This window comes from Mustelus asterias, chromosome 30, assembly GCF_964213995.1.
Source record: "Mustelus asterias chromosome 30, sMusAst1.hap1.1, whole genome shotgun sequence".
NCBI classification, from domain to species: domain Eukaryota; kingdom Metazoa; phylum Chordata; class Chondrichthyes; order Carcharhiniformes; family Triakidae; genus Mustelus; species Mustelus asterias.
In genome coordinates, this window is record NC_135830.1 from 756,657 (window position 1) to 771,326 (window position 14,670).

Here is a 14,670-nt window from a genome sequence, read left to right on the forward strand (position 1 = left end):
TTGCGCATTGAACTACTGATGGATGCAAGCTCCAAATGTTGAATTCGGAACTGTGCATTGACTTTGAATGTATCACCCTGTCGTTAAAGGCCCAGATTCTATCGTAGATATTGAGATAGTTTCTGACTCAGAAGTTGTTTCAATCAAGATCCAACATTTTGCCCTTTTATCAAGGCTATTAATGCAGCTCGACACTGTTTGTGTTACTACAGCCATAATAGTGCAGTATTTTAATCGAAACATTTCTTCCTGGCCTGAACCGATTGTTCAGATGCACGTTGAATATTCTCTTGGTGAATTGCTGGAGCAGCGATCCCTCCCAGTGTGTGGCCTAAGGCAGCATTGTATTCACTGACGTCCCATTAATTGCAACATGGCTTTATTTTTGTCATATCTTATGAGGGGTAAATCTGCTGTACAGATTTAACTGAAACAATTTAAAATGAAATTGTTTGCTTAAAAACCTTCGGCAACCAATGAATGACGACCTATGAAGCAAAATATTTATATGTTGCCATGATCGTCAACCTGGCTAAACTCACATGATGTAAAACAGAGTACAGCATCTGTCAGTTTATGCAATGGCAAGGGGAAGCATGAACAGCTGAATATTTCAAGGGAATCAGCTGCTTGATTCCTTGCCACAAACAGTAGAGCTGCTTCTCATTCCCTTGGTGCATCAGTTCATTATTGATTTTGTGATGTTGGAAAATGCACTGACACCAATGGCATATGTCAGTAGATCTCTTTACCAGCCAATGGATGAATGCTCCTGGCATTTTTAAGATACGGATTAAACTTTGCAGACAGAAATTATGCAAATCAGGGATAATTGCATTGCTCCCTCCTGGAGAGTGTATTCTGATGTAACGTAATGTGTTAGCTCAGAAACAGTGCAGGAGTCCATGAATTCATCAATGTCAGCTGGGTTATAGAAAAATGCATGTGCGCTCAGGTTGGAGAACAAGTGTTGAAGTGACTAGCTGTATCTACCTGCCCTAACTGATGCAGAGTTAAACAGATATTGCTGAGACACTGTGCCTCCAGTAATTGTTGCTGCTGCTGTTTGTGCTATGGTGTGTCTCCATGCTGGGGGATGTCTCGCTGTGTGAGGGAAACACTCGTCTAATGGGTTTGGTAGCTTTACGTGCTGGAATTTCATTGAGTGGAAATTATCCAGCACAGAATCAGGATATTTGGTCCATCTATCCATGCCGCATTGTCTGGGTGAAGTAACCAGCTCTGTATTTTGCACGGTGACAAACGCCTACTTGACAAAAGTTCAGCGAATCAAATATAGTGAATACAATTTGTATCTGTGTACTTACGTTGATTTACATCCGGCTGAGCAGGATACACAGCTGTTTTACTCTATTACTGATCCACCACCAGGTCGCTGGATCTTACTCTGTTTCATTCGCTCACACTATTGAAGGGCATGTAGTTTGGTATGTCTCAGTGTCGAGCATGTCTAGTAGGAGCAACAGTCACGTTTATCTTGTATTATTGGAAGGCCTTGTTTTGAGGTGGCATTTACCCTTCCTGACACTGTTATTTAGAACATGGCAGTTCAATAAACTTTCATGTTCCAGAAGATATTAAATTGTGTAATATTAAATTTCAAACAAAATGTCAAAATAAAACCTGCTGTAGGGCAGTTAATGCTAAGATTACGATGCTTTACAAGTAACTGTAAACATTAATGCAAACATAAAACCATTGCACCCTCCGCAAAATATCGACCAGCATTATCCAAAACAGCAGTTTGAAAAAAATCGACTTTGATCGCAGTGATGCCTTCAGGAGATTGAGAGAATTGTTGATGTCCTTTGTAATTCAGAAACCCATAAAAAAAGATAATGTATCCATACCTGTGAATTTTTCAATGACCAAATACTAGAGCTACTACACGGAAATATACGGATTCTATAAGATCTCACTAACCTAGTCAACAGAGAAATGTATCTGTAATATGTCAGAACAGCGTTACAAAGTCTGGCCGTATGGCAATTCTAATATTATGAGTAACAAATAACTCCAATGACAATGGGCATTGTTGAACGCCATTGTGCAGAAGTCGACATACTTTGCCGGTTTGCAGTCGCGTGAAATAGTTTATCCTATGAGTGACTTTTGCCGTAAAATGTCAATAACCTAACAGATGCGAAGACAATCTGCACTAATTAGAAGCCGTCAAATCTTCAGCTGAAAAATGACTCATTCCCAGTTCTAACATTCAGTTCTCATGTTAACTTAGCATGTGAGCAGCAAAAGATTTGAGCCCCACTCAACCCTTCTCTTCAGATTGGAATCGAGTTCAGCTTTTCAATAGATTTTGATTATGACGGCTGAAAAAAATGAAGTAAAATGCAACGCGAGTGATTGTCTCTTTTTACGGGAATGTGGGAAGGATACACACACGTCATTTAAAATAATTCGCCTGCCCTCTGTGCCCTATTAGCCTTCAATTATTGCCAACCAGCACGTATCTCCATGTTTTCTCAAATCTATCATAGAATCCCTACAGTGCAGAAGGAGGCCATTCGGCCCATCGAGTCGACACCGACCACAATCCCACCCAGGCCCTACCCCCACATATTTACCCGCTAATCCCTCTAACCTACGCATCTCAGGACACTAAGGGACAATTTTTAACCTGGCCAATCAACCTAATCCGCACATCTTTGGACTGTGGGAGGAAACCCACGCAGACACGAGGAGAATGTGCAAACTCCACACAGACAGTGACCCGAGCCGGGAATCGAACCCGGGACCCTGGAGCTGTGAAGCAGCAGTGCTAACCACTGTGCCATCGTGCCGCCCATCGTGCTATCTCAATCGTCTTCAGGCCTTTTCATGTTCCATTATTTCAGTATACAATGCAACAGTGAGTTGTACCGAGTCTATTTTCAACATGATTCAATTGACAAAAACATTCATCTATTGATTATAGAAACCTCTCCAATAACGGAACTGATGGATAACCAAGTGGTCGTGGAAGACGGATTGGAAAACTTTGATGAAAATCTCAGCACTTCATCAACCTTAGTTGCTTTCGTCGCCTTATTCGTTCTCAGTATGATGTACAGCGCATATGTGACCGCCGTCAAGGTAATAATGGCTCACAATTGTACAGTAACATTGTAAATATATGTTCATAAATTGGAGGTAATTCCCATATATTGGTGAAGCACAAATGGTTAACTAAATATTCCAGCATACACACAATTTGTACCGTTACCACTCTCTCAATTGAATTTAATGTTCGTTCCCATGTGATGCATTGAAATAATTCATAAACCTCCAGAACATGAAGATTAAAGAGAAGATTGAATGCATCCGGACATGAGAGGGAAAACGGGAAATCAGTAAATAATGAATAAATACATTGAATCCAGATTGCAAATCATTAGACACGTACAAAAATGATGTTTCTGAGTAATGATCCAAATAGTGATGTCGTGAAAAAAGCAAGTAGCATTGAGAATGATATATCAGCAGTCTAGCCTCTTGAGCGGGGAATCTGCAAACAATGCCTTCACATGGCGATGTGGATCTTTGTGCAGAGATGAAGAAAGCATTGACTCCAGGTTGAGAGGAGATGGATCAATGTGAAAATACGTGGAAATTCTTGATAATGGAAGGATGGAATTTGGAATATTGTGAATGGGTGAGGAAAACACTGACTGACAAGATGTGAGGTGAATCATTATGAAATGATGAGGAAAGGGTAGCCGAGGAAATTTTGCGGCATGTTGGATAGACGAGGTAAACATTTCTTATGGAAGGATGGGAGATGAGAAAATTGTTGACAGATGACAAAAAACATTGACAACGGAAGTATTGGAAAAAATATCAGCCTCCAACTTGATAGACAACAAGTAGGAGACAGCAATCTGTGGACATGAAAACAACAAGCAATCAAACAGATATTATCATTCTCTGATCAAAGCTAAGTAAATGGAATTAAACAAACATAGAAAGTTTATGTCCAGGCAAAGATAATGGGAATTTTGAAAATTGGCTGTTTCACATCGTCCACCACACATTTATAATGGCTGTTCAGTATTTTAACTGATTAACAACGCATCATCACCAGCTTTATTAATGTGCTTACTTAAAAAAAGTCTATAAAACTCAGTTTTCAAAACGAATCTGGCCTAGCCACACCAGTTTGTTTGCTTTTGTTTTGCGTGGGAAGAGTTACAGATTCTGTCCACCCATTGTGTGAAGAACATTTTTCTGACGTCATCCCAGAAAACAAACAAGGTAAGTTTTAGGTTTATTTCTGAGTTTTTCTCGTATTTCTCACCAGAGAAAATGTCGACATTAAAAGACATATTAATTGCTATCATTAAATTCAGTGAAACGATTCCACAGTAGTTAGCACTGCTGCCTCACAGCGCCAGGGAACTGGGTTCAATTCCGTCCTTGGGCGACTGTGTGCATATAATTTTCACATTCTACTTGTGTCTGTGTAGGTTTCCACCGGAGGCACCGGTTTCCTTGCACAATCCAGAAGTATGCAGTTTAAGTAGACTGGCCATGGAAAATTGCCCCTTAGTGTTCCAAGATATGTAGGTTAATGAATTCGCCCAGTAAACGGGGAGAGGGTCAGGGTAAGATATTCTTTCAGGGAGTCGGTGTAGTTTAAATGGACCGAATGGCCTCCTGCACTGTACGGATTCTATGAGACCACCCCTGTAACTTCCATGGCAAAAGAAGCCGAATATGAAGCCATGTTGGCATAATGTTAACTCCTTAATTTCTGCTGTCATTCTGGAGAACTTGTGTTGTACCCCTCTAAGTACTTCCTGGGTTGTGTCTCCCCAGAACTGAACTCGATAACCAGTGATTTATACAACTGAAGCAAAACTTCTACCTCCTTGTATTAGACCTCCCCCCACCCGGAGTCAAAACAAATGCTCAATTTGTCTTTTAGCTATTGTAACAATTTCCATTTAGCTTTGTAGATTCGTGTGAAAGGAAAGCCAAACATCTCAGATCCTCTGCAGTTTTAATCATCTAATTGTTTATAACATAACTAGGACTTCAATTTTTTGTTTCAAACTAGATGTCATCACGTTACTATAAGGGATTTCATATACCATTGAGCACCCTCTGACCCCATTCTAACATTTGCAAAGATTATTTCCACTCTGCAGCATATCTACATCTGTTTACCATTACATTGTCAGCAATTTTTGTTTGTGGCTCTCCTTCATCATAACTCGTTAATAAATATGTTGGAGATTGGCGCAATTCAGATGTTTCCCCCGTGGTGTCAATTCCGTCACGGGAAGTTGTTTCCATTAATTACTTAAAATTCCTTAGAAACGCCCCTGTCCTATTATTCTCCATTGTCTCCCCAGAACTGTCGACTTTCATTCCTGATACTATTCTAGTCAATATTATTGCTGTTCTACCTAAGTCTAAACATCCTGAAGGATACGACTCAACATTGGTGCCAACATTGAGTGATGGTATTTGAAACTTCCTCCACTACTGGCGTGAAGGTACTTAATTTAATTTTCCCCTTATCTGGGAAAAAGGAAAATCGTACACACTCCAGGAATTCATCAGTCACAGTATTGCTGCTAATTTTATTAGCTCAATCTATGTGCAGGTTAAAGTCACCCATGATTACTGTAGCACCCATTGTTACGTATATCTCAGATTCCTTGTTTAAATGCCACCCTCAACTTTGTCCTTACTATTTGGAGGCTTGTAGAAAACTCAGACTATTTATCTGCCCCTTGTTGCTTCTTACCTCCACCCAGACTGATTCAACTTACAGAGTTTCTGACCTAATACCCTTTCGCGCAATGCACTGATTTCATACTTAACGAACAACACCTGTCATCTCTTTCCCTTTATGTCTATCTTTCCCAAACATCGAGATCACTTGGTCATTCAGTTCCAAACATTGACCACTCTGCAGCGAACTGTGATCACAATGATATCATACCCGTTTATATCTATTTGCCTGTTAATTCATCTTCATTACTGTGAATGATCAGTGCAATCAGATGTAGTGCTTTTAGACAAGTCCTTCTAAAGTTTTACACACGATATTTTGTCCAATGGCCTCATTCGCTCGTAATTTTTGCTTTCCTCTACTTTCCATCTTTGCTTTATTTTATTTATTTCAATTCTATCTTTGTTTGCCACTCTCCTGTCTCCACGCACAGGTTCCCATCCCCAGCATTACTAGCAAATAACCAATCGAGGATACTGATTGTTTTCTTTCTGCTGGAGTGCAGCCCATGCCGCTTGGACAGGTCGCACCTTCTCGAGATTCGGTTCCAATGCCTCCAGAAGCTAAATCCTTCCATCTTACACTTGTCATCTAATTCTTCATTTGATGTGTCTTGTTAGCCCTTCTCTTCCATATTAGCTGAAACTCTCTGCCACAGCATTTCTGAACATTCTTGCAGGTAAATTAGTTGTAACCCTGTAGGTGTGCCATATTTCGACCGACTGATGCCAATGCCCTTGTAATGTGGAACATCTGTTCAAAAAATTCACAGCTCACATATTGAAATATTTTACTTCGCTGCTCCTGCACTGACTATCCCTGAACACTGGGAGTAATCGAGAGATTGCTTTCTTCAATGTTTTTCTGCAGATACCGATGCTACTTCCAGAGTACTTTCATCGTTACTTCTTAGATGATTGGCTGAGAAATGGATTGTGAATTTTTTCACTTCACAATATTATGTTCAGTATGCAGTGATGTTACTCACCTTCGCACCACTGAGACAACCTGCCATGAGAAACTCGTGTTTCTTGTTGCAGGAACGCCACTCAATTTGACTACCAACTTCCCTCAGGCATTTCATTTTTACACTTTGTGATTTCATCGTTGTTTTATAAATTCCCCAAAGTGCCGTGCAGGAGCCGTTGGCAGCACCAGGCCAAGCTCTACAAAGAGATCTGAATATGCAACAATCCCAGAGGATTTCTGTATACTCAGCATGTCCTAAACTAACAGATGACTATTCACTTACGAACATTTTGAGCACTGGATTTTCAGACTGACTACCTCCTGGGATAATTGCTTTCCTCGAGATTGTCTGAGCTCAGTAATTCTAGGTTTTCCTCAATCAATATGTTTACATTTTTTGAGTTCCAAGCAACTCAACATCTATTTATTTTGTAACCTTTATTGAATGGAAAAATATATTTGCCGTATATGGATCACAGAAATGTCGGCACCTTCTATCATGAGATATTTAACATCAGGCACACGTAAGCTATCCTCTGACCTTCTGTTTAAAAACGCTGGGGGGCTGTCCTCTGTGTCCCGGCAAATATTGATATTTCACTTAATATAGAAAACAAGCTTACGTGGTTACTTTCACATTGAAACTTGTCGCAGTGTGCTGTTTACAAATTGACTGCCGTTATCTGCAGATGGAAAATTGCATAGTCTATAATCATTTCACAGCCTGAAAGGTACTTTGGATGTTATTTTTGAGGTTAAAAGCACTCAGTAAATGAATTCATGTATTTAACAACTGTTTCTGTCTATTAATCAGTAATAATCTTTCTATTTGCCGAAATGTTTATTCACTTATCTGCCATTTTTAATATAAGCTTGATCCAAAAATTTCATTTGGTAAAAATCTCTCTCTCTACTCCTGGAGGAGAGCGACTATTTTGCACAGAGATCGAGACAACGGATATGTCTGGAATTATGCACGTAGTTAGACATGGAATTATGAACAATTAAACCTTCCAATTTGAACAAGATATTTCTGTCCCTTTCCCACGCGCTATATTTATTATCCGGCTGTTTATCAGTGCCACCTCTTTATTTATTAATCTCGAGCGATCTTTTTATATCAGTATCTAACTAATTCTATTCCTCTCGTCCACAGACACGACGTTCCTGTGCATTGTGCAGGGAGAGTGCAGCCAAAGTATTGCCTTCTCAGATAGATATTTAAAGATAATTTTACAAAGTACATAATCCAGTTCAATTTCCAAAGTCAGTCTATGTGACTTTATTTTCCTGTCGGCGTGCTAAATGTCTAATTCCACATTTGTAACATAGATTGTCAACTTGCAACAATCAGGCAGTGACTGCGTACATTAACGGGTAAAAATGCTTCACTACTTCTTTGCAATATTACTATCCACTCCGATAATGCTCCAGATCACGATGCATAAACCAACTAGTTACACTTCTCTCCAGATGCAATGCTGCACATTTTTCAATGTATCTATAATACTGTTCATGCATCACCAACGTATTTACTGCATCTCAAGCCATCTCTGTCACATTAAAGTGGAAACTTCAGCCACTTGCACCTTCAAAATTTTCTTGAAGTGGAAAGAAATGAAGGGAAAGTATATACGGTTAAAAGCAAATTACTGCGGATGCTGGAATCTGAAACCAAAAGAGAAAATGCTGGAAAATCTCAGCAGGTCCAGTAAGGAGAGAAAAGAGCTGACATTTCGAGTCCAGATGACCCTTTGTCAAAGCTAAAAGACAGAGAAAGTGGGAGATATTTATACTGCAGGGTGACGGAATGAAAGATGAACCACAGCCACAGCAACCAGGGGAAAAGACGAGTAATGGCAGTCCATAGAGAGAATAAAGGGGCGGCACGGTAGCACAGTGGTTAGCACTGCTGCTTCACAGCTCCAGGTTCCCGGGTTCGATTCCTGGCTCGGGTCACTGTCTGTGTGGAGTTTGCACATTCTCCTCGTGTCTGCGTGGGTTTCCTCCGGGTGCTCCGGTTTCCTCCCACAGTCCAAAGATGTGCGGGTCAGGTTGATTGGCCAGGTTAAAAAATTGCCCCTTCGAGTCCTGGGATGCGTAGGTTAGAGGGATTAGCGGGTAAAATATGTGGGGGTAGGGACTGGGTGGGATTGTGGTCGGTGCAGACTCGATGGGCCGAATGGCCTCCTTCTGCACTGTAGGGTTTCTATGATTTCTATGATTCTTCTATGATAAAGGGTGTGAATGGCCAAACGGCAGAGAAGCTAAAATCAAAGGGTAAGCTGTGACAGATGGAGATATGGGGGGAGGGGGGAATGGGTGGGAGAGAGTTACAGTATAGAAAAGGGGAAGCAAAGGGTAAGGAAAGGGAGGATGAAGTAGGGGAAAGAGTTGGGGGGGGGGGGGGGGGGAGAAAATGAAGGAAGGCAATAAAGAAATGAAACGTACCGAACAGTGAAGAGTTAAATAAAATGAAAACAAAGGGGTCGAGGTGGGGTAGAGCTAATCATCTGAAGTTGTTGAATTCGATGTTGCGACCAGAAGGCTGTAAAGTGCCGAGCCAGAAGATGAGATGCTGTTCCTCCAGGTTGCGTTGAGCTTCACGGGAACATTGCAGCAGGCCAAGGACAGACATGTGAGCATGGGATCAGGATCACGTGTTAAAATGGCAAGCAACCGGATGGTTAGGGTGCTGATTTCGCACAGACTGAAGGTGCTCAGGAAAGAGATCACCCAGTCTACGCTTGGTCTCTCCGAAATAGAGGGGACCACACTGGGAGCAGCGAATGCAATACAGCAAATTGAAAGAGGGGCAAGTGAAACACTGCTTAACCTGGAAAAAGTGTTGTGGCCCTTGGATGGTCAACATGGAAGAGGTAAAGAGGCAGGTGTGACACCTTCTGCAATTACATGGGAAAGTGCCATGAGTGACGGGAGTGGAGTTGGGTATAGTGGAGGTGTGGAGAAGGTTATCCCGAAGGAAGCGGTCTCTTTGGAATGCTGACAGAGGGAGTGAAGGGATGATGTGTTCGCTGGCGGCATCACACTGGAGTTGGCGAAAATGGCAGAGGATTATGCTTTGCATGCGCAGGCTGGTGAGGTGAAATGTGAGAGCAAAGGGGACTCCATCCTTGGTCTAGGAGGGAGGGAAGGGGGTGAGGGTCGTGGCGTGGGAGAGCATAAACGGTCACTGGCAAAAGTAACGATGCAAAAGTGCAATAGATTGTCAAAAGAAAATTAAAAGCATTTCAATAATGCAGACACATTCAGCTTGTACATAAAGGAATGACACGTTCTGTGTATGGAAACACTTTTGAGGATATATTGTTCTGCGGGTAGGAATAGTAAGTCAGAACAACACAGAAACGGAAATGTAATGTGCAGATAACCAGACAGCAGATTGCTTCAAATCCAGCGATTGACCAAACATAGGAAAGAGATTGAGTTTTTTTTCAGACCAACAGATATTCAGTGAGCAGAAAGTTTAAGAAAATGGTGAATCACATCAAATTTGAAATTGCATGTTCAGATCATATCAAATCCAGATAGACAGCTCCAGGTGTGCTAACAGACAATCACTTATTCGAAGAATCATCACATTTTCCCCCCGAAACATTCTAAATTAGTGTTGTATTTATCAAAGTGAAATCATACAATTCAATTCTCATTTATAAGGTTAAGAAGACACATGACTGAGTGAGATTTTCTCTACTTCGGGTTACGATTGTTGATTGTGGATGATAGGTGCCCGAATCCATTCTACCTAATATATTGAATACTGTGTCTGTACTCTCTGGATTGTTCCCTTGGATTGTACATCGTCTGTCTCCTTAAATAACTCACGAGGTTGAAATGCAATGTTTTTTTCCTCCACTGTAGGTGAAATAGCGGCTGCTTGGCTTGAAGAGACTTCTGGCACATATTCAAAGGGAACTTCTGTCTAATTCCGAACCCTGCTTGTTTCGAATTGCCTCACCCGATCAGAAGTACTGCTGCTCCACAGTGACCTCTCATCATTTGTTCCTATCTATTCTCATCCAATCCATGTCAACTTTTTGCTTCATTTCCTTTAGTTGGCTCACAATGTTTGGTGAAGCATTATTGGTTCAACAAAGCAGTGTTTTGGGAAAATCCCACAAAGCCAATTGAAATTACCTGTAAATACATCACTGAATGATGCGCTAAGCTGATTGTGCTTTTGAAATAGAAGCTGCCTTGCTTAGCTCCTTTATGTGTTAAACATTTCTTGTCGAATTAAATTGAAAAATGTGAAACTATAAATGTCCTTACCACGTCCCGATCACATCGACAAACCGCTGTTGTTGTAGAACTTGCCCTTGATCTTGGATGAGTTTATGCTCGTCAGCTGCAACAGAAGGTCGAAGCATTCTCTATGAATAAAACACATTGGAGTAATCAACCAATGACATTCGTTGAGCAGATTGGAGACAGGTTTCTCAAGAGGAATACGTATTTCTCTTGTACAACCCTACTTTACAATCCAGTTGTGTAAGGAAATATTGTCTTTGTTTGACATTTTTCTCACAATTGTTAACATAACATAGCATGTTTGAATTAGAGACTGAGACATTTTCAAGAATTGTGTGTACATAGCTCGCATGCAGAACCCAGAAGAGCACAAGATTGCACCATAGCTTACCATGGGCACATGCTTAGCATACACAATTGTTTCCGACATACTGACAATACTCCACCCTTGCAGACACCAAATGGAATCGAAACGCTGAAATGCCCACTGACTAGCTACTCATATTTCTCAAGGAACAGCAAGTTAAATGCTGATTCTTGATTCAAAGCATGCCCCGAATTCTTCAGGAACCTTGCTATTTTATGATCAAGAGTGCTTCCACGCTCATTTCTCTGAGTATGAGCAAAATTATAACGCATTTTAAGAGTAACTGTTCACAATAATATAAGGTAGAACCTGCAGCATATCCTGTAAAGCATAATTGCCCAAAGCGAGAAGATAGATTCTCCTCTATATATAATTTTAGGCACAAATCCTAACTTTTCATGCACTTAGCAATTGTTATGTAAAATGAATGAACGTTATAAATAAGGAATATTTTGTGTTTGCAATACGAATTTTGTGCATTCTGCACAATAATTGGCCTTTATATTAGACAATGCGTGACATGTACCTTAACTTTCTGCCTAATATCGTTTGTTGATTTTACCTGAAATTTAATATTTGCACTGACTTGTCTCAGTGAAATGATATAAATATTATAAATTTTTGCCCAATTGGTGGATGTGTGGGTATTGCATATTCTCTTCAATAGATTTTGTGCTAATTGTTGTTTCAAATTTTGATGCAGTATTCTTGTGTCGTCGCAATTTCTAGACTCTCGAAATGTAAAAGATGTAAAATGTAATAAAGTATGTGTTTCGGACTGAGATTCTGTGTTACTTTCCATTGAATATACCAGTGTATATCTAACATATGCCTTTCTGGTAAACATCGTGCTTCGATGATTAATTCAGTGAATCTCATGCATACACATTGTAAATGCTGAAACATGAAAAACAAATAAAGCACGAACACATAAAGTTTAAGTCAGCAACTAGCTTTGTAAGCCCCATTTATTTGCACGGGCCATTTAACGGACCAGCACAGCATAGACTCGGACATGTTGCGTGATCGTTGGTAATAACCTGGAACGTTGAACACATCTATCTATTCGGAAGTATAATAGTTATTAAAAGACACTCCATGACTTCAATATCAACACTTACGAGCTCCGCTCTGATAATTATTTTGATAAATTAACAATCTGATTTACTATAGTCCAGCTTGCACTTCATATAAGCCTTATGGTGCAAATTAAGGACACCGAACCATCGAGCATGCAGCGACAACAATCCCACCCAAGCCTTAACACCGTAATCCCACGTATTTAGCCTGCTAATGCCCCTGACACTAAGGGGTATTTTGGCATGGCCAATGAACATAGCCTGTGCATTTTTGTAGTTCGGTAGATTTCAAATTATTAAGTATGTTTTGCAGGAGCACAACGTGAGGCGAATACGCCATTTTGGAACAGGAATGGGAATGAAGTTCGAATATCAGTGCAGTTGGGAAACATTAATTTGTTCACGGGTCGTCGCTACGTAGAACATCATTTATTGACCATGTCTAAATAGCCTTTAACGGTGGTGGCGGTCCAGTTCAATGAACTGCTGTGGTCCGTGTGGTTCAGGCATAACCTCACTGATATTCGGAAGGCCACAAGAAGAGTTTTGTCCAGCAACAACGAATGAAAGGCAAATTATTTGCTGGACAGAAATGTGTCGGTTGCGGTCATAGAAGATGTCTTAGTGAACCTGGTGTGTTGTTGCAGTGTGCATCTTGTCATGGTGCATACTGCTGATTGAGGGAGTGAATGAATAAAGTGGTGGAGAGAGTGCCAATCCAGCGGCCACCATTTTGCTGGATGATGTTGGGTTTATTGAATATTGTTGGAGCTGCATTCACACAGGTAATTGATCAGTATTCCATCACACTCCTGGGCTGCACTTGTCGATGATGGGGAGTCCTCAGCTGATTTGCTCACAGCACAGTGCACAGACTGTGACATGCTCTTTCTGACAAGATCCAATTGGCTGGCCCAGTTCAGTCTCTCACCAGTAGTAATCCCCATAACGTTGATGGTGGGTATTAGCGATTTTTAGGCCATAAAATGGTGGGTGGAGATGATTTCATTTTCTATTGTTTAACTAATTTTTAAAGTAAACACGTTTATGTATTTATTGTCACAAGTAGCCTTACGTTAACACTGCAATGAAGTTACTGTGAAAATCCCCGAGTCTGCACACTCTGGCGTCAGCTGGCGTCCACTGAGGGAAATTTTAGCATGATAAATGCGACTAACCAGCAGGTCTGGAGAAGTTGGAAATGGCTATTGGCTGACACTTGTATGGAACGAATATTACTTGCCATTCATCAATTCAAACCAGGATATAATTTTATCATATAATCCCTACAGCACGGAAAGAGGTCATTCTGTCCATCGAGTCTGTACCAACCACAATCCCACCCAGGCCCTATTCCAGTGACCCTCAGTTTCACTGCTAATCCCCCTGACACTAGGGTCAAAAGAGCAGAGCTGATCAACCTAACCTGCACATCTTTGGGCTGTGAAGTAAACCAGAGCACCCAGAGGAAACCCACACAGACATGGAGAGAAAGTGCAAACTCCACACAGACAGTGAATCGAGGCCGCATTGAACCTGGGTCCCTGGCGCTGTGAGGCAGCAGGGCTAACCACTGTGACGCCATGCCGCCGTGGCCCCTATTGTCCACACCTTCCAGAACAGGAAATTGATTGGTTTAGTATTGTCAAGGCCCAAAACATTTTCAGTTTTCCAACACCCCTGATGGCTGCCCAGTTGTTTAGCAGCTCGATCTATTCAAAATTATTCCCATGATGGTAAGTGTCATACCAGCATTTTCTCTGTTAAGTCTGTTTTTCAAGATATTGTTCCATTGGAGCAAGCTGAGAGGGAGTGATTGGAGGCAGCAGTGCTGGTGAGAGATTAATTGAATTGTTTATTTATTTCATTAGTCAGCTAGTGTGTGTTTTATTTTGGCCTTTACTTTTGCAGCAGTATTTTAAGTTTAAAGTGAAAACTGGAAGTGGGCTGCTAAGGAGTCTGGGAAGGGTTTTTTAAGCGCGTGAAGTATAAAAGGGAGGCTGCAGTATACAGCGGGCAGCGTCGGGAGCGGGCAGTGGAGTGCGTGGGAAGCAGAGTGTGAGCTATAAGGCTTTGGCTCACAGGGCTTAGGCAGAAAGGGCGAGCAGGGGTGAGTTTAATTCATTTTTGCTGTTTCTACCTGGTACTGGCAAGGTAGCTAGAGGGGATGGGTGTGCAGGGCTATGTTCCTCTTGTACTATGTTTGAGGTGAGGGACGACGACAG